The sequence below is a fragment of the Triturus cristatus genome, chromosome 2_2, assembly GCF_964204655.1.
Source record: "Triturus cristatus chromosome 2_2, aTriCri1.1, whole genome shotgun sequence".
Lineage (NCBI taxonomy): Eukaryota > Metazoa > Chordata > Amphibia > Caudata > Salamandridae > Triturus > Triturus cristatus.
In genome coordinates, this window is record NC_140582.1 from 1,040,876,884 (window position 1) to 1,040,901,748 (window position 24,865).

The 24,865-nt window shown below is 49.3% G+C and overlaps 1 protein-coding gene across 2 annotated transcripts in view; it reads right to left on the reverse strand.

The window, feature by feature from the left end:
• The window catches only part of HTT (huntingtin), a 2,065,683-nt gene that overhangs the window by 872,552 nt on the left and 1,168,266 nt on the right, over positions 1-24,865 (reverse strand). The window lies entirely within an intron of this gene.

The window sequence follows — 24,865 nt, forward strand, 5'->3', positions numbered from 1 at the left end:
AAAATGTTTACCAATCTGGAATAGCTCTACATGTATAATGCAAAACAGCCATAGTGCAGTACCCTGGGACCAAGGTCATATTATTTAATAATAATACTCCCCCAAAGCCACGATTTATCACTGAGATATCGGCTTTTGATATATTTAAATTGAAAATCAACCATTTTTCTCTAAACATCAGTTTATGAGTTCCGAGAATACATGCATTTTCATCTCAACTATATGGTTTTCAATTTTGGTTTACATATTTAATAATTGAACCAAACAAAAGCTTCTAAATCCGTAGGCTGGGCTGGACACAGGAGAACTACTTACAGATAGCTGGGAGAGCTACTCGTTGGAGAAGACTGCTCCAGAGAAAGGGGTCTTTAGCTGTCATTTTACTGGGAATTTGCTGAGACGGAAAAGTCCCCTGCATGGTCGCAGATGTGCATCCCTGCCCTGAGTGCCTCAACTGCATAAATGCCTGGATCCCTGGCACTGATTTTTAGTCACGGGCAAACACCCATCATGCATGTGTGCATAGTGTTGGCACCGGACAGTGTGGGATACTTGGTGCTGGGATAAATGAGTGCCTGTGCATGGTAAATAACAAGAAGGCATTTGGGTTCCATTTTAGAAGCCTAGGGCCTGTAAAGGCTAGTGGAGGTGAGGACTGGAAACATCAAAAAGGACATGTGGATTGCTGACATTATTGAGGGCTGGGGTGGGAACACACACATACGGGAGGAAAGGGAGCAGAGTATCATTTGTGCACATCAAAAGTCTGATTTCAGAAAGAGCTACTGGTAGTGGGGCCTGGGTTTATTGTCAGAGAGATGGGGCGTCTGATTAGGTTGGCACTGTAGGAACAGGAAATTCCGAAAGAGGATAAGAATTAGACCTTTGAAACTTAATGAAGCATGTTTCACTTGTGGCTGAGAGCATATGTGATCCCGTTAGTACCCTTGGCCTATGTTTTGTGTTAGCCAAAATTGGAACCGCTCCTGCTGTGGCAGATTGTCCATTTGACAAAGACCAGGACAGTGGAGAGAGAACTTCAAATAAGTTGACACCCACAATAGTATCAAAGGACCAGACACTAAATCACATCTGTGTCTGGATATGGACTGTAAATTTGGGAGCATGAGTCCCACAAGTTGTTCAACAGCACTGTTCTACAGCTAGATTCAACTGGAAGAGAGGATCACCAAGACTTTTAGGTGCTAGATTTAGGACTAGGGACCAAGGTCTGCTAGTCTATGCTGGGTGAGGGGCAATCACCCAGGAAGAGAATACAACTTGCCCTGAAGCTTGAGCACCAGCCTTCTACCTGCCTGCCAAGACCAGTGGATCCTGTAAGAAGAAGAGAAACTTTGGGGAGCGAGGTCCAGTGCGTATTCTGCCGAGAGAGCCCTTGTGACAGCCGAGATCAACGACCCCAATGTGCCTGGAAGGGAGGCCACTGTGAAGCAAGGGCATCACCCTTGGTAGACTTGTGAGGTTGAAGAGGACCAAGTAAAGTCAGGGCATTCGTCCTAGATTGTTTTGCCAAGGATAAAGACATTTACTGATTACAGCAGGAGCCGAAAGAGGATGTTCAACACCAATGTGGCCTGCCTGAATCCTGAGTAGGCCTGACACATCAATGGGAAAAAAAACACAAGAGGACGCTGGCTGGTGGGAGTAAAATGTGAGTGCCCCTTTAAGAGGCCAATGAATGAAGCTCATCAACCTAAAATTCCTCTATGTACGTATGTTGAGTATGATCTTTTCTGGAAAAACAATCCGGCGAAACAGCTTTATCTGGCTCAAAAGCTAGGCATAACCAAGAAGTTACTTACCTATGGTAACATTCTTTCTGATGGATACTCTATGCACCTGCAGATTCCTCACCTTTAGAATATCTCCAGGTGCTAGAATGGGTCTGGAAGAATTAAACAGCATTGTTCCCACACGCTGGTATGTGGTTGTCATGCATCAACTTCATTCCCTACGGAAGTGATTATGCAGTTACATAGAGTATCCACCAGTAAGAGCATTATCAAAGGTAGGTAAGCTTGCTCTTTTGATGGATACTTTTAACCGCAGATTCCTCATCTTTAGAATGGATACCAAAGCAGTACCTCCGATGGTGGAGGGTGTGTAATGGCTCAGACCCAAAAACGTCCTATGGGATCAAACGGGCAAAAATGTCCTTCCTGTCGAACCTGGTTCAAGGCTTTGTGAACATGGACACCAACCCTTATGTTGTGGCCTGGCAGCTGTCCCAAACAGGCACTCCACATGCCAACGCAGTGGTAGCTACTTTGGCACTGGTGGAATTAGCTCTGTCTTTCCGAAGGTTGCTTATTTTCCAGATTTTAATGCAGAGGAATATCCACTTTGACAAAATCCTTTTTTGCAATGTCCTACCTTTTTATGTTCCAGAGAATGTCACCAAAAAGGCTTATCATGCCCCTGATGATCTTTGATGTGAGTGATGTAAAACCTCAAGGCTCTTTTGGGGTTCAGCCGATGGAGCCTCTCTTCCTCTTTCGAGGAGTGAGGCGGAGCAAAAAATGTTGGAAGATGGATGTATTGCCCAACATGAAAAGTGTTCATTACTTTTGGCAAAAAGACACCCTGGTCCTAAACACCAGTTTGTCTGTAAAAATGTGGTGTAGGGTCATTGCACTGACAGCTCACTCACGCGAGAAGCTGAAGTAATTGTGACAAGAAAAACAGTCTTCAGGGTCCGAATACACAACGAATACCTCTGCATCGGCTCGAAGGGAGTACACATGAGCACTGTAACCAAATCGAGATTGAGGAACTACAAATGGCTTGGTGGGAAACTTCATCACAACAGGTAATTTAAACAAGGACAGCTGGTCTGGTAAACATTAAAAAAAAGCAGAAAGATAAAAAAAAATACCTTTAATGGAAGCCACAGCAAGTCCTTGCAGGAGCAGAGATAACAAAAATAATAAGTCAGCTGACAGTTTGACTTGGAACAGGTCATATGGTGGACTCAACACCACCCTACCGGTTTGTCTCTGCACCCGGTGTAGATGGATTTGGTAGACATTTTGAAGAGGGCACCATCTCTGCCCATGGAGGTGTAGACAGTGCAGGTTTGGGTGCAGAATCCTACCCTGCTGCAGCACAAAAGGATTCTCCTGAAGCAGTAGACTGATCAAACGACAAAGGCACAAGCCCAGAAGTTACGGGTACCACACTCCCCTGGACTTATCTGGAGCCACAAGGATGACTCGGGCCTGGTCGTTCTTGATCTTAACACGGAGCTGGATAGGCAAGTGCGAAAAGCATACAGGAGTCCCTTGTTACACTTTAACCAGAATGAGACTTCTAGAGAGAACCTAGTTGGAAGCCCCAGTGTGAAAATCTGTTGACACTCCACATTCCACAGTGGTGAAAAGATACAGCCAGGACTATCTGCATTCTTGGAAGATGCCCTGTGTCACTTCAGGATGCTACTGCCATTTGTGATCCACAAGAGTCGCTCGTTGAGATTGTCCGCCCTGGGATTTAAAGATCCTGCCAGGTGGTTCACAATCAGGGAGATCCCCTGCAGCTCCAGCCAACTCCAGAAGCTTAGCAACTCTTGTCACAGGACTCACAAGCCCACACTTCCCTGCTTGTTACACTACATGGCAGTAGTGGTGTTAGTGAGGACCTGTACAAGTTTCCTTTTGATGAACGGTAGGAAGGTCTTCTATGCAAGGTCAAGAGTTCTCCGATCTCCACCTCTCGCAGATGACCTCCACAACCCAACCTGTCACCACCATCATGTCTGGGTGGGACAGGGTGAATGACTTGAAGCCATGGGTCGAGAAGTCATCACTGCAGGTCTTTTTCAGTCTTCTCCTAAACCTGGATGGAACAAGACAGGTTCCATTGGTGCTGGGCCCACTGAGACTTCAGGTCCTGCAGCATGGCCTGTGTGTATGCCACCTGGCAAAATCGACAAGCCTTCGTTCTTCTGCTCACCATGCCACCCCTGTTTGGGCCCAGCCATATGCAAAGGGCTGATACCCCGAAACAGGTCACAGGATGCTTGTTAACAGTCCAGGGAGGACCTGGCCTGGCACTTCGGGCTTGAAAGTTCACATGAGGTGCAGGGTCAAGACTGAGTTGCATATGGCCAAGTCCAAACTGGAATGGCACGGTGAGCAAAAAACAATGGATTTAGGCCCAGATCTCTGTACTGGGGTGAAAGTTTGACAGCGTTCAGCATTCCGTCCATCCTCTTTTTGTGTTGTTGAACTACTAATGAGGTCTTATATGATTTAGGCACTTCCCTTTTGGTTCCCAATCTCAAATATCATATTAAAGGCTTCAATTAACTTGGGTAAGCAAAACTGTTTAAATATTAAACGAAATTCCTCTGTGATGCAGGGTTAAGAAACCTGGCACAATAAAAAAAACGTCCAGAATGCGTGTTAGACCTGGCATCATTGGCCTGGGTTTCCCCTGTATTTTTGCGTCTGCCTCCTATTATTTTGCTGTGTGTTGCACTTTGTTTTTGCTGGTCTAGATGCTTTGGGCGCTTTGACATTGCTTTTCAGTGCCAAAGTGCAAGTGTTCCCTGTTAATTGTTGTTATGGATTAGTGATTCCATGATTGACATATTTGATTTATTAGTCAGTCCCTAGTACAATGCACTGTGTGTGCCCAGGGCCTGTAAATAAAATGCTGCTAGTGGGCCTGCAGCACTGATTGTGCCACCCACATAAGAAGCCTGTAAATGTAACTCAGATCTGCCACTGCAGTATCTGTGCGCAGTTTCTTACTGCCATGTCGACTTGGCAAGTGCACCCACTTGACAGGCCCTACCATTCCCTTTTCTTACATGTGAGTCACCCCTAAGGTAGGACATGCCCTGGTGTATGTGGTATATCCTATCTTACCATAGGATAGAATGGGGAGTTTGCTTTTAACATCTTATAAGCACAACTGCCAAGGGGAACAAGATAGGAAAATAAGGTTTAGAATGCCTGTATTCAAAATGTTAAGATGCATCTTTTAGTGAGGGTGATTTTTACACTCTGTGTTTGAAAATACCACTTTTAGAAAGTAGGTAGATTTGTTCCTCTGCTAGGATGTGTATTGAATGTCTGGCTTTGGAGTGACAGGGGATGGGGATGTGCATTCTGTTCAGACAGCCATTCGTGGGGGGTAGGGTAGGGGGGGGGGTTCGGTGTGTCCTGCCTTTCCAGGGTGAGTCAGGGCTGGGCTGAATAGACCTGGGCTGCAATTAGAGTAGGGGGAGGAGATTTCCTTTCACCTGAACGGGCCTGCTCTGCCTTACACAATGCTGTGTCCACCTCCTGCCAGGAAGCTGCACCAGAGGACAGAAATGGTTTTGACTGGGCACAGGTCTTCTCTGCCACCAGAGAACAAAGGATTTTACAGTATATATATTGTGACCCAGAGCCCAGAGCTTTAGATCACTTTTGGACTTCAAGATCAACCTCTGCCAAGGAGAAGAGCTGGAGGAGCTGGAGGAGGAGTACTGCCCCTTTGCTGTGTGCTGTCTGGGGTTGGCCTGCAGTGGCTGTTTCTGCCAAGCAGAGCAACTGTGTGTGCATCCTGCTTGAGAAAGCATCTCCAAGGGCTTGAAGTGGAGCGTGCCCCCTGTTCAAGAGGTCTCAGGAAGAGCAAAGAACTCACCATCCTTCTGGGCACTGTCTCTGGTTCCGCTGGTTCCAGTCGCCACAGAAGAAAACAGCAGCCGACTCGGTCACCGAATCCGTCGCAGACTGAGTGTCCTGAAGGCACCGCAGAGAACACCACCTCGCTTCGCAATGCAACCCTGGTCTCACTGATTCCGTCAACGAGCCACTGCTTGCACCGCATGCTGTGGGCACCACTTCACTACACGGTGCACAGATGTCACCAACTCCGTTGCCGCAACGTGACCTGCCAGCACCGCATCGAGCACCGTGTCACCCTGCAACGCAAGCCTTGGTCTCACCGACTTCGTTAACGAGCCACTGCCTGCACCGAGTGGTGAGGGCACCGCACGCTGCAACACTTCCATCTACCATCACAACCGCGAGGGTTGCCTCGACCGACTTGCATCGGCGCATTGGCCACAACAAGAAAGGGTTTTAGAAATAGTTATAGTCCATGGACTGCTTGATGGAGGGACCCTGTTCCTTAATACAAATATAACTATTTCTAAAACCCTGACAGGGTAAAATTACACTGAGAGCTTCAGATCGATCGACTAAAATTATACGGTGATCTATTACTTTGACTGATTAAAGGGAGCCTTGACCACAGACCTTAGTTTTGAAGAGGAACAAGACCAACCTCCTTTATATTTCAAATCTGCCCTGAAGAAGTCCTTAGGGACGAAACGCGTCGGCAACGCTGTTTTATAAAAAAAATAATTCAATAAAGAAAAATCTGAAACCAGACCTGCTGAATGGATTGACATATTTTATATTACTGTATCTTGAATTGACTATGTGGAGTGCTGGATCGCAGTGTTTTGTTTATAACAGTGAACTGATAATGCCCATCAAGTGTGGAGAATGCTGTTTTCTCTTTTGCTCCAGGGGCCATGCCAATTTGCCAGTACCCTGTAGTTATGTCAAAGGTACTTAAGACATTTAGCTGCACCCAATTTGTCTATTATCTCATCAGCTCTTGGGATAGGGTGAGAATCTGTCTTGGTGACAGAGTCGAGCCCTCTATAGTCCACACAGAACCTCATTTCTCGCTTTCCACCCTATGGATGAGGTTTGGGGACTAAAACCACTACCTCAGAGGATTGAATAACCCCTAACTCCAGCATCTTGCTGACTTCAGCTCTGATGCTTTCCTTGACTTGGTCTGACTGTCGATAGATTTTGTTTTTGGCAGGTGCACTGTCACCAGTGTCCACATCATGGGTACAACAGTTTGTCAGATCAGGGGTCAAGGAAAAGAGCTTAGCATACTGTTGAAAGTCTTCTTGCAGTCAGTCTGCTGTCGGGGAGAGAGGGTGGCTAAAAAGACAATTTCATCTACTAACCCATTTTTTGAGCTGTAGGAGAGGAAGTCAGGGAGAGGTTCACTCTCTGCTTCCTGTTCCTCATTAGTCACCATCAGCACAGTAATGTCAGCCCGGTCATTGTAGAGCTTTAAGCGGCTCACATGGATAACCCTTTTGGGTGTCCTGCTTGTGCCCAGGTCAACCACGTAGGTGACCTCACTCTTTTTTTTCTAGGCTAGGGTAAGGACCACTCCATCTGTCCTGGGGTGCCCTTGGTGCCACCGGCTCCAAAACCCACACCTGTTGCCACGGTTGAAATTCAACCAGTGCAGCTTTTTGGTCATACCAGTGCTTCTGAAGCAGACCGAGCAGACGAAGGACCTTCAGGACTGGAACGACCGCTCCATTGTAAAACAAGGGAATAATTTCCTGTTTGTCGAGAATACTTTGTGGAGGTGGGAATGCTCGACACACAGTAGTGTACAGTACCGCCCCAATGAACAGGTTGCGCTGAGAGGGCACCAGGTGAGATTTGGGCACGTTTATCGAGAAACCCAATTTGTACAACAGTTGAGTTGTAACCTGCAGATGATGAAGCACCTTCTCTGGCGACTCCGCTTTGATCAGCCAGTCGGCCAGATAGGGGAAAACTGGAATTCCCGATCTTCTGAGATGTGCTGCCACCACTGCCATCACCTTGGTGAAGACTCGAGGTGCAGTAGTAAGACCAAACGGGAGAACCGCAAACTGATAATGTTGCGACCCTACCGTAAAACGGAGATACTTCCTTTGCGACTCCAGGATCGGAATATGAAAATATGTATCCTGCCAGTCGATCGACACCATCCAGTCCTCCTGCTGCAGTGCTTGAAGAACCTGCGCAAGGGTGAGCATCTTGAACTTCTCCTACTTCAGAAAAAGGTTTAAGATCCTGAGATCCAGGATTGGACGTAACCTGCCATCCTTCTTGGGTATCAGGAAATACCGGGAGTAGCATCCCTGATCCCTTTCCCGCTCTGGAACCACCTCTATCGCACCTTTTTTTAGCAATGTTAGGACTTCCTCCTGCAGGAGAAGAAGGTGGTCCTCCGAGCAAGCACCTTGGCAAGGAGGGTAATTTGGAGAAAATTCCCGAAAGGGAAGAGCATACCCATTTTCCACAAGATTTAGAACCCTGTAGGTCTTATACAGGGTATTTTGCTGCTGCTGAGGCTGCCTGTAGGTCCGAAAGGACGACCTCCCAAAACCTCTGTACCTTCTGAATGAGGAACCTCTAGGCTGAGCCTGCAGGCCCAGAGACTTAGCTGTGGCTTTGCTGTCCTTGAACCTCTCCAAGGCTGCATCTGCTTTCTTTCCAAACAGTCCAGAACCATTAAAGGGTAGATCTAGAAGTGTTGCCTGCACATCTGGAGAGAACTCCGACGACTTAAGCCAAGCACTTCTTCTAGTGGCAACCGAAGAGCCCATGATCCTGGCAACAGAGTTCGCAGTGTCCAAATCACTCTGTATAACCTGTCGTGCAGCAGCTTGAGTGTCCGGCAAGACCTCATTAAAATTCTGCTTGTCCTCCTCTGACAATTTAGGAGCCAGCTGTTTTGCAGAATCCATCAGGGCGTGGATGTAACGGCCCAAAAGGCAGGTGGCATTTGTGGACCTCAAGGCCATACTTGCCGAGGAGAACACCTTCTTGGCAGGCTGGTCAAGCTTTTTAGACTCTCTATCGCTAGGAACTTGAGGAAAAGCTCCAGAAGACTTTTTCGAACAGGCAGCTTGAACCACCAGACTCTGGATAAGGATGGGATTTTAGAAAGTCCGTATCTCCTGGAGCCGCCCTGTACCTCCTTGCAACAGATTTAGACACTGCCGGAGCCGAAAAGGGCTTACGCCAAACCTCCATAACTGGCTCAGTGATGGCATCATTAAAAGGAAGCAAAGGTTCTACCACAGTGGAGGGGGAATGAAGAACCTCCGTCAAGATGTTTGACTTAAATTCAGCCATTGGGAGCTACAAGTCTAAGAGCTCCGCTGCCTTCCTTATAACTGTGTGGAAAGGAACCACATCCTTAGAGGGAGCATCTGATGGAGGAGAAAGCTCCCATTCTGGGGACATATCAAGGCCACTTGCCTCCTTTAATTCTTCAAAAAATTCATCCGACTCCTGAAGTTCACCCTCTTCCATTTCCTCTGCCTGTTACCTCTGTACTTCCAAGATCCTCTGCGCCTCTCGCCTGGATCTCATCCTTGGAACCGGCGTCAGCGGCGCCACACACGACTCCGACGGAGCCGGCGTCGAACACGGATCCGGAGGCACAGTCGGAGTTGAACGAGGTCGAACTGGAGCCGGAGATGAAGGTAACGGCGTTGACGTCCTCGGCGCCGGGAAATGCCAGGACGGCGCCACTGGAAGGAAAGGCATAAAGGGAGCCTGAGCATAGGCCTGAGGAACCCCCAAATTAAAGGCCATTGGACTCATGGGACCTGAAGGTGCTCCAGAGGGGTACATCGCTCTTGAAAAGACACCATACATGGCATTTAAGTAATGTGATGGGTCTTGACCCGGGCCAGGGAAAGGCGGGTAAGGGCTCGATAAAGGCTCAGGCTGAGGCATTACCGGACTCGGGCCAATCGGCGCCGACGGTGGAGCCAATGGAGTCGAAGACTCATCAGGTATCGGAGCCTCTTCCACCGGAGCCGGAGAATGTGTCGGCGTCGGAGATGGAGCCGGAGCTGGAGAACGCTCCGGAGAAACTGCAGTCGAGGCCGGACAAACAGGTGAAGCCGGATTCGAGTTCGAAGGAGAAGGTGAAACATAGTCCTTACGACGCCGAGGAACTGGCGAAGTCGTTTTCAGAGCCGTCTCCTTATTTGAACGGCGTCGAGAGCCGTGCCTCTTCTTCTTCTTATGCTTCTTTGATCTTTAAGCATGACCCGACGTAGACTTCGAACCCGACCTGGACCTCAATCGCCTTCGACCTCTCTTCTCCTTCCTCATCTTCGCGATGAACAGCTTGGCCTCTCTCTCCTTTAAAGCCTTCGGGTTCATCTTACGGTAGCAAGAGCACCCTTTGATGTCGTGATCCGACGACAGGCACCAGACACAATCTTCGTGCGGATCCGTGATGGACATATGTTTACCGCACTCTCTGCAGGGCTTGAACCCTGACTTCCTCGATGACATCTTCAGGAAGAAACAAGAGAGGACCAGAAATAATCCAGAAAAACAAAGTAACCCGACAAGCTACGGAGAGTCCCAAAAAAACGATAGCGTCTACGGCGCGGAAAAAAGGGAACTGACGTCATCACGCCGACGAGGTCCTCTTATGGATCCAGTGATGTCAGCGGATCCGCGTGCGGAGCCGTGCTACTGTGATGGCGTCCTTGTTGGCGTGGAGAGCTACGAAGAAAATCCGAATGTTGCTGGCGCAGGGGATATTCACAAGGTGAGGGATCCACTGGCAGATGTATCCATCAGAATAGCATATATAGTCCGCAAGTTGTGGGAGGTAGACCGGCCCAGTATAAAGCCTGCTTGGTCCAGTCTGATAAGATTATCCACCAATAGCGTGAGCCTATTGGCCAGTACCTTAGCTAAGATCTTCGCATCGTAATTTATTAAGGACAGGGGCAGGGACGAGTCTAGGGATTCCGAGGGTTTCCCTGGTTTTAACAGTGAGACCAGCGTGGCCTCCCGTATAGTGGGTGGGAGCGATCCCGCTTCTGCCGCGTCTTCATACAGGGATTTTAGGAAGGGTGCCACCGTGTCTATGTAGGTTTTAGAGAATTCTATTCCAAGGCGGTCGGATCCCCGTGCCTTCCCATTAACTATTTGCATGATGGCCTCCCAAATTTCGTCTATACTGAACTCGGACACCAAAAATTCCCTCTGCCGATCGCTGAGCCAGGACAATTCTATCTGCTGTAAGTATTGAGGAGTCTCCTCTTAGCGTCACGTGCAGGACGTGTACAGTGTCTGATAGTGTGTGAGGAACACCCCTATGATGGCCGGTGTGTCTCGGTGGGACGTCTCCTCCCCATCACGAATCACTAATACATGGTTTGCCGTCAATGCTTTGCCCGTACGCTCGCCCTCCCCATATTTACACGCTGTGTGGTATTTCCCGCAAAAGCGGCACACCCTCTCTGCCTCGGCCTGGTACTCTGTGAGGAGTTGGCGAATTTTAGCTAGGGCAGGTCCATCTCGTGTCCCGTGGGTCTTGGGTTCTAGCTGCTTGAGCTGTCGCTCCAGACTGGCTATGGTAGTGCAGATGTCTTTGAGGATGCCCCCCCGTTTTGGCGATACAGTGCCCTCTAATAGTAACCTATATTGCTTCCCATACTGTGGTCAGGGAGGGGACCAAGTCTACGTTGAGCCTAAGGAATTCCTCTAGCATGTCCCCCAGCTCTTATTGGAATACCTGATCAAGAAGCGCTGTGGGCAGGAGGTGCCACTGCCTGGGCTGGGGCGACTGGCCCAGAGGACTCAGCACCATGAGCACAGGAGAGTGGTCGGAGTACTTGCGCGCAAGGGGACAGGTGGAAAGCGTGGAATGCCATGCCCAGCGACACCACCCACATGTCCAGCCGAGAGAAGCTACTGTGCACTGCTGAGTGAAACGTGCCTTCCCGTTGGTTAGGGTGGTGGTGGCGCCATACATCTACGAGCAGATTGTCCACCAGTATTTGCCGTAGTTGTCGTTGTGCTTTGGAGTAGTGGTGCGGCAGTGGGTGAGAGCGATCCCATGGGGGATGCAGTGTTAAGTTAAAATCGCCCCCCCCATATGAGGTGGGTCGAGCCTATATTACCTATGCGCACCCATAAGGTGATATAGTAGTCTTCGTCTGTATTGGGCCCATAGCTACAGACCAGCATGACTGACTCAGCCGCCAACCTGCCCCATGTCATGCAATACCATCCCTACAGATCGACTGCAAAGCCCTCTTCTGTGTATGGGACTGTTCTTTTTATAAGGATGGCGGTGCCTCTCGAGTACACTGAATACGAAGAAAAGTACTTGTGAGAGGCCCATCTAGAGGCAAACTGGGGCTACTGTGTAGGGAGTGTATGCGTTTCCTGCAGCATGGCTTTGCTTATGCAATGCCTGTCCAGATAAGCCAGTATCTGTCGTTTTTGTTTCTAGGATTGCCCAGCCCCCTAACGTTCCATGTTAGGAATGCATGCGTGCACTTTCGTCTTGAGGAAATCTGCCGCCTGTTGTGGTGTGCTGGAGATGTAGTGCTTGCCCTCGTGTGTAATCCGGAGGCGTGCGGGATAGAGGATTGCATACTCCACTCCCTTTTGACACAGCAACTTTTTAATTGGCACAAACCTTTTCCGTGCCTCTTGGACGTTCAAGGTAAAGTCGGGATACAGTGACAAAGCGTTGTTGTAATAAATAACTTCCTGCAGCTACTTCGCTTTCCGCAGGGCTGCATCATGGTTGCGATAATTAAGCAGTCTCGCTACTATGGGCCTGGGCTGCGTGTCCGGCTGGGGCCTCGGGCCAGTGTTTTGTGTGCCCGCTCCACGATGGCCGAAACACGTGACAAGCAGCCTTTCCACGCAGTCTTCCAGTTGTCCTGTATTGGTTGTTTAGAGGACACCAGTAATGCGGATATTGTTCCGCCGTGAGCGAACTTCAATGTCCTTGTTTTTGGCTGCTATCCCCTTTAATAGCTTGTCGAGGTCTGATAGCTGACCGGAAGCCTGTGCCTGATCGTCTTCGAGGGTGGAGATTCGTATTTCAGCCTCTTTTATCCGACCATCTTGCCTTTCTATCTTCTGGGTGAGCTGGTCCATCCTGGCGGACATGGAGTCCATTTTGCCTTCAATTGAGGCGAAGCTGGCTTTCATGGTGGTGAGCAGCCTCTTCACGTCAACCTCACCAGTGTCTTGCTCCGCAGTACCGGCGCTGTCGTGCTCCGAGTTAGGTGGCTGTCCCCGAGTCGCTCTGCGACCGTCGAACGTGAGCTTGGGTTGCTTCCTGTCCAGTTTCCCCATGGTAGCGTTAAATATGGCCGCCTGCAGTGACTCCGCGTTGTGTTTATCCAATGTCTACCTCAGCGGCCCCAGGGTCTCAGGGTGAGACGAGCACCCGGAGGGCAGCGGCCCCTCATCGACAGCCTGAGAGTATGGGGTCGCTCCGATGTGACCTCTGTTACCGTGAGGGGAACATGGTAGAACATGCAGTGGTGCATGCCTAGGGCCCAGCAGGATACGGCTCACCCTGTCCTCGGGCAGAATGGAGGCGCGAAGCAGCTTCTCTGTCCTAAACACCGGCAAGCCCTCAGATTTTTTGATATGAGGGGACAGGTCTGTTTACCCCGTCAGGCGCACCCCCTCCGACAACGCAGGGAGCTCAGTCGCAAGGAGGGCACCTACTGGGCAAGCCGACCAGCGTGGCAGTCTGGCTTAGCATTCATGCAGCACTCAGCGAGGATTAGTTTCCCCAGGCCCTTCAGTAGTGTCCATGTTCCGGGTTGCGGGGAAAGCCGCCAAGGACCCAGGCAGCTCGAGACCACCGCACTTCCGGGGCTGTAGTTTGTGGGGTCAATTTGGCTCCAGCGCTAGCCGTTCGTCCAGCTGCAGCAAGAGGCACATGCAAACATCACGGTCCACCTCTCGGTCCCCCGCAGCGCAGCCCAGAGATCCCAAGCAGAGCCTCAGTGCAGCGTGTAGCAGGTCTGCCTTCCTCATGGGCCTGGACCAGGTGGGGGTCCCAGTTCACAAAGACCCCTACTTGATAAATAATAGCGGGCACAGCAGCGTCTCAAGTAATACGGGAGGCACGCCCCACATGTGTCCCCAGCGCAACCCCCCAAAGTGCAACAGGATTTGGCAGTCTAGGACCAGGATGGGGGAGGTGCACCTCACTTTTGTCCAAATTCAGGAGCGCAGGTTCGCGATCGACACTGATGGCACTAGGCGAGCTCTTGTTCCCTGCACATTTGTTCCGCTGGGTGCAGTGTCCCCGGCTCTTCTGCCGATGCAGTCCACACACCAGGTCGTCTCCGCAGGCTGCGCTGTCTCCGGTGGGTGTTCACTCCGCCCAACGGCCCCGCCGGCCCCGGTCACCAGGTCCTCACCCACGCACAGCTAGGCGGCACGCCCCGTGAGAGGGCCCGAGACCACGGCCTTGCTCGCCCAGCTCCCCGCCACGAGCACCCCCAGGGCAGTCAGTGGGTCCAGCGCACCGGAGCCGCCGCGCAGGTCTGCAGTGCCACCGCCTCACCTTTCGTCTGCGCTCCAATGTATTTCCTTTGTCCCGCTGCAGTAAGCTATCCCCACGGGGGAAATGAGCACGGCTCACGTCTGCAGGCTTCTTCCGCACCCGGTCTTGTTGGCCGTTCCTCTCCACGCAGGCAGCAGTCAGGTTAAGCTTCCCATCTGGGGTCTCCCGGCAGCCCGCGCTGGTTTGAAGGGCTGCGCTGCCACCACCGACTCTTCTTTACTTGCCTGGGGTGTTCGTTGCAAGAAATGGTCCCACAGGATAAGGATGATTAATGGATTTTATCTCCGGGGCGGATGGAGCCTAAATACAGTGTGGCCTTCTTGTCCGCATGCCCCCTAGCGCCCCGCCAGAGGCTGCATACTTCACCTGGCGTGTCTTACCAACAGAGGGCAGGAGGCCATGAGACCCAACAGCCTCAGAGTCAACCCCACCAAAATCCAGGAGAGGCTTAAATATCGGAATCATAATCTGAAGATCCTGGACTCGTTGCTCGGGAGGATAAGTCCGAAACTGCACTGTGTCCAGAACAGCTCCGATGAAAGGGAGCGTCTGAGAAGGAGTTAGGTGTGACTTCGGCACGTTTATTGAGAACCCCAGCGAATGTAGGAGGTTCACCGTAGTCTGAAGGTGGGAGATGACTGCCTGGGGCGAGAATGCCTTCAAAAGCCAGTACTCGAGATGGGGGAAGTCTTATACCCCTAACCTGCGCAGATGAGCTGCAACCACCGACATCACCTTGGTGAACACCTGAGGCACGCTGGTAAGACCGAAGGGGAGCACGGTAAACTGAGAGTGCTCGCGGCCTACCTTAAACTGCAGGTATCGCCTGTGGCCTGGCAGGATGCGAATGTGAGAATATGCATCCTGCAAGTCCAACGCCACCATCCAGTCTCCTTGGTCTAGGCCAGACAAGACCCGAGCCAGAGCGAGCATTTTGAATTTCTCCTTTTTGAGGAAGAGATTGATGGTCCGAAGATCCAAAATGGGCCGAAGCCCCTTGTTGTTCTTCTGAATCAGAAAGTAGCGGGAATAACAGCCACTGTCTACTTCTGAAGCTGGGACCCTTTCTGTAGCTCCTTTGGCCAAAAGAGCTGTAACTTCCTCTTGGAGCAACTTTAAATGATGCTCTGCCAGCCATTCCTGACTTGGCGGAATAGGAGGAAGAAAAGAAAGGAAAGGGAAAGAAGAGAATAGCACTCCTGAAAGATATGCAAGACCCACTTGTCTGTTATAGATCTCCAGCGGGGAAGATGATGACGAATTCTCCCACCCACTGGAGTAGTGTGGTCCTTCAGTGTAGGAGAGTAGGGTCTGCTTTCTATGTTCACCCCCACTTTTTGCTTTTGCTTTACTGGTTTTCGACTTAGATGTGGCTGTGGGCCTGCTAATCAGACCCACAGCCCTGCTGTTCCCTCTCTAAATTAATACTATGTACTTTAGGTGCATAACCCATTTGGATAGGATCACCTTATTGGCCCCTGTACAGTGTACCCTAGGTACCCAGGGCATAGGTGTACCCTAGGCCTACCAGGGGCTGCAGCATGTATTATGCCACCCCTGGCCTGGCCTTCCATTTTGACACAACTGGCTGATCACTCAGCTGGGGCAAGGTCGTGTAATCACCCCTTGCTTAGGTGTAGTATACCTATACCTAACTTACATATAGACACATGTGTACCTATCAGTCACTCCTATGGCAGGCCTTAACAATCCTGGAGGCAGAGTGCTTGGTAACATGTGAGATGGTGCTCTAGCATGAGCTGAGCCTGTCTGCAGCTTTCGGAACCAAGTCCTTATAGCTGTTCTATGATATAGCCTACCATATACTCTTAAAGTGCCTTATAATCTTAGACGGTTATGGTAACTATGGTTTGGCTTTATCGAAACAGGTCGTGTAAGGTGTCTAACACTGTGGAATAATACCCCCATGCCATTTCTGGACATGAGGATATTATTCCCCCCTTCTAGAGGGAAAGACATGTTAAAATCATACTTCACTGTTAGCCTCTGACCAAAGCCTCAGCATCACAAAATGGATGCTGCTGCCACGACACAAGTCTGACCTCCTGCAGCTGGGAGTGATCCCAGCCAGGGAGGCCTGGACAATAGGTTTCCTGCTTGGGGAGGTGCTAGCACCTCCCCAGACAGCCTTTAGTGTATTGGGGCAGGGTGGGCTGAAAGGAATGAGACATGCCTGGGGCACACAAGGTGTTCCTTGCATAGTCCAGTTCAAACCGGCGCTGGGGCACTCCAGCCCCAGCTCTGGCGCGAAACTGGACAAAGGGAAGTGGGTGTAACCACCCCCTCCCAGGTCCCACCCATAAGGCGTGACCTAGCAGGTATCCCAGCCCCCCAGATTAGTATAAGAGTGGGAGTTGGGCCTCAAGACTTTAGATTATCCTGAACCTGCAACTTGAACAGAAACTCTGGACCTTCGACATTCGACGAAAGAAGAAGACTGAAGAATCTCCCTTGTGGCCAAGGAGTGGCTACCCTGTGCAAACAGGCACCATCAAGAGACTACCCTTTGCTTTGCCCACGTTCTACGAGGAACTGACTGCAGAGCCCGACCAGAGCCTTGACTTCCAGACTTCTCCGACCCTGATCCACATCCACAGCAAAGCTGAGATCCGTGGAGGCGACGAGCGACGTGGGACCGGCTACCTGGGAAAAGTGGCTAGTAACTTCAAGCCCAGCTTCTGAGGCACCCTCGAAGTTGTGCACCGGGGATTGAGAAGCCCCAACCCCAAGCACCATCTGCACCGAAGATCAGCCCCCCACACTCCACGAGTCCTGCGTGGGGCCCTTCTGCATTTTCCTGCTTGCCGCGTCTGTCCGGTTGCTTGCCCGCTGGCTAGTGGCCTTTGTGACGACGCACCCTGAAATCTTCTGCGCTGGTTTGGCTCCTCCAGACTGGCTCCCGCTTCTCTGCAAAGAAGAAGCACCCCAGACCTTCCTGGTCTGCACCAGAAGCAAGTCCTCCGTTCTTCGTGGGTTCCGCTTGCCAAGGCTTGGTGAGTCCTAGTCCAACTTCGACGCCGCCGACAGCAAGAGCCTTCGTGGGACAGCTCGCCTCCTGGTCCTGGTCGTCCTCGACGCTTCCTGGTCCTCCTGGCTGCAGCGACAAGCTTCACCTTCACCTGCAATCTTCACGACATCGCCTGGTTCCTTCCTGGTTCCACGTGGTCACTGGCTAGTGACCTTGACTCTGTCCCTTCTGCTTGCAGGTCTCCTCTCTCTTCTTGATCCCAGCCTTGGGATCCACCGGACACTCTTCACTGACTGCCTGTCAGCACCTTTCTTCAGGCATCCATAGGAGTCGACGACGAAAACCGACGCATCTTCACCCCTATGCACCCGCAGCCTGTGGGCTAGGTAACTTGGGTACTCCGGTGCTCATCAGGATAGTGACTATCCTAGTGTCTAGTTTTCCAGTCTCGACTTCCTAGCTACTCCGGAAGTGTCCTAAATCTATTGTTTTCTAAACTGTACTATTGCTAGTGACTTTTACGCATTACGCGTGAGTGTTTCCACTCTGCACACGAATCCCGTGGGCCTCCCACTTCCTAACTAACGCTAGTGTAGTGTAGCCCCAGCGATTCCCTAGGCCTAGGCCTATTCTATTTCCGTGACAGTGGTCCTTATACCACTTACTTAGTATATGGTTTGCGTGGCCCCTAGGGCCTAACTGTATTACTTACCTGTGTGACTTAATGTATGCTTAAATAAGACTGTGTTGTACTTACCTCTAACCTCATAAAGAGTGCTGAGGGTTTGACTAGAATAAATACACTTTATTTTATATATATATCTGTTGTGGTGTCCTTTCATTTGGTATTCAAGGGATTATATATGGTATCACAGCTGGCTTCACATGCCATTCAGAGTTTAGCCTAAGACTGCTCTTGTCCATGCTACCACTAGGATAGCTGGTCTATAAGGTTGACTTTACAACCAATCACCATAAGGGTATTTGGACTGATATAAGGTGTACACTAGAACTAGTGACATCATACATCAGGCCAACTTCTCACATTCAGAATCAGCCAAGGAGTGCTTGGAGGCTGCAGCTGCTGGGGCAGTGTGGTAGACGACTTCTGGCTTCCATACAGAGGACGGAATGTACCGCATCCACGTCCGCGCACAGCTTGGGAAGTCTGAGAGGGATGGTGGCTAGGATAGGGCTGAGGCAGCTGGAAACCCCTTCCATTGCCACGAAAGGGACAAAAGGAAGACTGGCCATGAGGAGTGGAGGAGACCCCCAAGGATCTGGCCGTAGCTCGAGAGTCCTTGAACCTGACCAGGGCCGAGTCTGCCTTTTCCTCAAAAAGGCGGGTTCCATCAAAGGGCATGTCCATCAAATTGGCTTGGACATCCCCCGAGAAGCCAGTCGTACGAAGACAGGCATGGCGTCTCAAGGCCACCGCCGTTGAAATCGACCTGCCCGGCGAACCAGTGGTATCTAATCCACACCGTATGGTGAATTTTGCTGCATCTTTCCCATCCTTGACAGCTTGGGAGAGCACAGCCAGGGCCGACTCCGGGACTTGTGGCAGCACCTGCGCAACAGTCTCCCAAAGGAGAAACGGCCCAATAAGCACGCGGTATTCACCAAACGCAATGCCAGACTGGAGGAAGAAAACATCTTCCCAAATTAGTCCAGTCTCTTGGATTCCCTATCCAGAGGGGGGGAAGGGAATGCGCCTTGGGACGTAGATGCTGTCACCACCAAACTTTCTGGGGTGGGTGTTGGCTGAGGAACTTAGGGTCGCCGGCAGCGTGCAATCGTCCTGTTCACCACAGGAGCCCCTATTATGTTATGTTAAACCAGATTTATAGCACGCTTGGATACTCAGAAGTGTCCCGGCGCGGAAGCCAAGGAAAAAGACGGAGGGGCGTAGGTCGGGGCTAGGAAGTTACTTAAAAAGCAAAGTTTTTAGCTGCTTTTTGAACAGCCTGAGATCGCCAATGTTCCAAAGCTTGAAGGGAAGAACATTCCAGGCCTTAGCTGCTCTAACTGAGCGGGAGCTGCCTCCCGCTCTAACAAGACGGTACCTTGGTATAACAAGAAGACATTGCCCCGTAGAGCGAAGATACCTAGGCGGTACATAGAAATCAAAACATCTCCTCAAGTACAGCGGCCCGCTTTATAAAGAGCACCGTGGGCAAGCGTAAGGGCCTTGAACAGCACCCACTGATCCACCGGAAGCCAGTGCAGCTCCCATAGCAACTGTTTGGAGTTGGACCTATAAGGCATACCCAGTAGTGCTCTGGCAGTCGCATTCTGATCGATCTGAAGCTTTTTTATCAGATAGATAGGAAGCCCAATGTAAAGCCCATTGGCATAGTCTAAACGCGAAAGAATGAGAGCGCGGGTCACCATTTCTTTAGCCATTTTGGGTAGTAGGGGCAGAAATCGCTTCAAAAGTTTCAGTGAGCCGAAGCACACCCAGCTAATTTGTTAATCTGCGGTAAAAATCTGAGGTCCTCACTAAACCAGACCACCAAATTTTTAACAAGACTCCCCAAAGACTTAGGCAAGGGGTAGCCCACGAGCTAAAGGTCTTCTCTAAAATGCGGAGTGAAGCACCCGTAGAGGAGCACCTCAGATTTACCCTCATTGCATTTAAGCTGGGCCAGCGCTAACCACTTAAAAACTTCAGTAAGGCAGTTTTTGGCAGCATCCGGGGACAGATCATTTTTCTATCACGTGAAGAGGAGCTGGGTGTCATCAGCATAAGCTATGATTTTAGCACCCAGCTCATCCGCCAGATAGACAAGCGGCATCATGTACACATTATAGAGAAGAGGGCTCAAAGTTGAGCCCGGAGGAACACCAGTGGTCAAGCTTCTCGGTGTAGATGAGAATGGAGGCAGCCACACTTGCTGTGTTCTATTAGCGATAAAGGATTCTATCCACTCCCACACCTGACCACAGATGCCGATGTTAGACAGCCGAGCCAAGAGTTGGCGGTGCGGTACCGTGTCAAAAGCGGCAGAGAGGTCTAGTAACACCAGAGCCACTCTGCCGCCCACATCAAGGCATTCTCGAATAGCCTCCGTGTAGGAAGGTGGATATCTGACTATGGTTACCCCCAACGTTTTGCCTAGTGTCTAGCTGGTTTTTCGACTTAGTTGGCCTGAGATCCTGCCATTCAGGGTCTCAGGCTGTCTGCTCTCTCTTTAAAATGGACTCCATGTACCCTAGGTACATACCCAATTGGTAAGGATCACCTTATTGGACCCTCTACAGTGTACCCTAGGTACCCAGGGCATAGGTGTACCCTAGGCCTCCCAGAGGCTGCAGCATGTATTATGCCACCCCTGGCCTGGCCTTCCAATCAGACACAACTGGCTGATCACTCAGCTGGGGCAAGGTCGTGTAATCACCCCTTGCTTAGATATAGTATACCTATATCTACCCTTAAAATAGACACATGTGTACCTGTGAGCCACTCCTATGGCAGGCCTTAACAATCCTGGAGGCAGAGTGCTTGGTAACATGTGAGATGGTGCTCTAGCATGAGCTGAGCCTGTCTGCAGCTTTCGGAACCATGTCCTTATAGCTGTTCTATGATATCGCCTACCATATACTCTGAAAGTGCCTTATAATCCTCGCGGTTATGGTAACTATGGTTTGGCTTTATCAAAACATGTCGTGCAAGGTGTCTAACACTTTGGAATAATACCCCCATACCATTTCTGGTGATGAGGATATTATTCCTCCCTTCTAGAGGGAGAGACATGCTAAAATCCTACTTTGCTGTTTAACTCTCACCAAAGCCTCAGCATCACAAAATGGATGCTGCTGCCACAGACACGAGTCTGACCTCCTGCTGCTGGGAGTGATCCCGGCAAGGGAGGCTTGGACAATAGGTTTCCTGCCTTGGTAGGTGCGAGCACCACCCAAGACAGGACTTAGTGTATTGGGGCAGGGAGGGATGAAAGAAACTAGACACTGCCTGGGGCACACAAGGTGTCCCATGCATAGTCCAGTTCAAACCAGCGCTGGGCACTCCAGCCCCAGCTCGAAACTGGACAAAGGAAAGGGGGTGTAACCACTCCCCTTCCTGGTCCCACCCATAGGAGGGACCTTGCAGGTAGCCCAGCCCACTAGCCCAGTATATCAGTAGGTAGCTGAGCCCTGCTAATCAATTGAGACAAGGTGACCCCCTAATAAATTAATTTAAGGTCAGGGAACCGGTCGGAACAAGGCACAACAAATTATAATATACGGTATCCCTCTAGACCTATATTGCTTTTACTTTGTGTGGGTTCACATAAAGAAAATACAACAACTATATACGTATATTTTATCTGTTTTATTCTTTTTTTAATTCTTTTTTGCATTATTTTTTCATTTGAATAAAATTCATCACTTATTTTGAAAGAACAAACTATACAGAATTATTTCTCCTTAATGTATAGCAAGTTTTGACATATGCTTTTGTCTAAGGAAGTTCATACAAAGTGAGAACATATGCTTTTGCCTAAGAAAACCACAATTCGTACAAAATAAAAAGAGAAATTTTTATCAAAAACATACAAATCTTGACATGAATTCAAGAAAATCCCCACACCAATTACACCTCTAAACATACTTCATACATGTCACTTTCATACTCAGCATTCATTCTTTACCCCAGAAACAAACAACATGCATAGAAATAACCAAACAGGGGTGAGCTGCTCAACCCTCTGATGCTATGCTGAACGCTGGGGTGTGTCACACAATCTGGTCGACGCACGTTTCGGTGGCTTAAGTCTTCTTTAAATGCCACCTTCCTCAGGACCTGTTGCTTAGTATTTTTACTACAGGCAAAGATGGGGGACCTGGTTTTCTGAAAATTAATTAAATAGTGTTAAAACCATGTTTTTGAATCTAGTATTTCCATGTCTATATCCCACAGGAGATTGTACAATTTATCTCCAATGTAAATAACTAACGAGAGTTTTTTATATGCTGTCATGACAGCAATAGTGCCACTGAATTTAGCTCTCTCTGAAATGTATAGAGAGAAAAAAAGGATTTTTTTTAGAATAATAGTAAAAGAATGAGAAAACAAAGAAAGAAGAAACCTAGACTGCTGACAAACCCACGTCTACAGAAGTTCTCATATGTGTCCAGAAACATTGTCACTCATCACAGATTATTATTATTCTATGTGATGGTTCAGGCTAACTTCTCTTTACTGGTTCTAAGTTTGAGGAATAAAGGTAATGTAGTCTACTTGTTCTGTGTCAGTGTTCTGGTAGCAGTACTTTCTTACTATAGTTGTTTGTCGTGTAGTCACTTTTCTATACTCCTGAAACAAGCATTACTACCAGAACATCGACACAGAACAGCACCAGCCAGATCAGGAGTATAGAAAAGTGACTACACGACAAACAACTATAGTAAGAAAGTACTGCTACCAGAACACTGACACAGAACAAGTAGACTACATTACCTTTATTCCTCAAACTTAGAACCAGTAAAGAGAAGTTAGCCTGAACCATCACATAGAATAATAATAATCTGTGATGAGTGACAATGTTTCTGGACACATATGAGAACTTCTGTAGACGTGGGTTTGTCAGCAGTCTAGGTTTCTTCTTTCTTTGTTTTCTCATTCTTTTACTATTCTTCTAAAAAATTCCTTTTTTTCTCTATACATTTCAGAGAGAGCTAAATTCAGCGGCACTATTGCTGTCATGACAGCATATAAAAAACTCTCGTTAGTTATTTACATCGGAGATAAATTGTACAATCTCCTGTGGGATATAGACATGGAAATACTAGATTCAAAAACATGGTTTTAACACTATTTAATTAATTTTCAGAAAACCAGGTCCCCCATCTTTGCCTGTGGTAAAAATACTAAGCAACAGGTCCTGAGGAAGGTGGCATTTAAAGAAGACTAAGCCACCGAAACATGCGTCGACCAGATTGTGTGACACACCCCAGCGTTCAGCATAGCATCAGAGGGTTGAGCAGCTCACCCCTGTTCGGTTATTTCTATGCATGTTGTTTGTTTCTGAGGTAAAGAATGAATGCTGAGTATGAAAGTGACATGTATGAAGTATGTTTAGAGGTGTAATTGGTGTGGGGATTTTCTTGAATTCATGTCAAGATTTGTATGTTTTTGATAAAAATTTCTCTTTTTATTTTGTACGAATTGTGGTTTTCTTAGGCAACAGCATATGTTCTCACTTTGTATGAACTTCCTTAGACAAAAGCATATGTGAAAACTTGCTATACATTAGGGAGAAATAATTAATTCTGTATAGTTTGTTCTCTCAAAATAAGTGATGAATTTTATTCAAATGAAAAAATAATGCAAAAAAGAATTAAAAAATGAATAAAACAGATAAAATATACGTATATAGTTGTTGTATTTTCTTCATGTGAACCCACACAAAGTAAAAGCAATATAGGTCTAGAGGGATACCGTATACTATAATTGGTAGCTGAGACCTGCTAAATTAGATTATCCTGAATCTGCAACTTGAACAGAAACTCTGGACCTTCGACATTCGACCTCAGGAAGAAGACTGAAGAATCTCCCTTGTGGCCAAGGAGTGACCACCTTGGGCACCCAGGCACCATCCAGCGACCGCTGCTTGCTTTGCGACTGATCCTACGAGGGACGACTGCAGAGACTGACCAGCGCCGAGACTTCCAGACGCCTCTGACCCAGATCCACATCTGCAGCAAAGCTGAGACCCGTGGAGGCGACGAGGGACGTGGGACCGGCGACTTGGGAAAAGTGGCTAGTAACTGACTAGCGCGACTTCTGAGGCTTCCTCGTGGCTGTGCTTGGAAAATTGAGAAGCCCCCATCCCGAGCACCATCTGCAAAGAAGATCAGCTCCCCACACTTCCACGTGTTCTGCGTGGGGCCCTTCTGCACCTGAGTAGCTCGATGTGTTGTCCGGGTGCTGGCCCGTTGGCTAGCGACCTATGCGATGACGAACCTTTGACTTCATCTTGCTGGTCCGGCTCCTCCAGACTGACACTCGCTCCTCTGTGAAAAAGGAGCACCCCAGACCTTCCTGGTCTGCACCAGAAGCAAATCTTCCATTCTGCGTGGGTTCCACTTGCCAAGGCTTGTTGGGTCCTAACTCGACATCGACGCCGCCGACAGCAAGAGCCTTCGTGGGACAGCACGCCTCCTGGTCCTGGTCGTCCTCGACGTCTCCTGGTACCCGTGGCTGCTGCAACAAGCTTCACCTCTTCACCTGCATCTGCACGACATCGCTTGGTTCCTTCCTGGTTCCTTCCCGGCTCCTGGCTGGTGACCTAGACTCTGTCCCTTCTGCTTGCAGGTATCCTTCCTTCTTGATTCCATCCTTGGGATCCACCGGACACTCTTCACTAACTGCCTGTCAGCAACTTTCCTTCAGGCATCCATAGAAGTCAAGGACGAAACCCGACGCAAGTTCACACCTATGCACCCGCAGCCCGTGGGCTAGGTAACTTGAGTACTCCGGTGCTCACAAGGGTAGTGACTATCCTAGGGTCTAGTTTCCAAGTCTCAAACTCCTAGCTATTCCAGAAGTGTCCTAAAACTGTTAATTTCTGATAACTACTATTTCTATCGACTTTTACGCATTACGCGCGAGTCTTTCCACTCTGCACCTGAATCCCGTGGGCCTCCCACTTCCTAACCTTTGGTAGTATAGTGTAG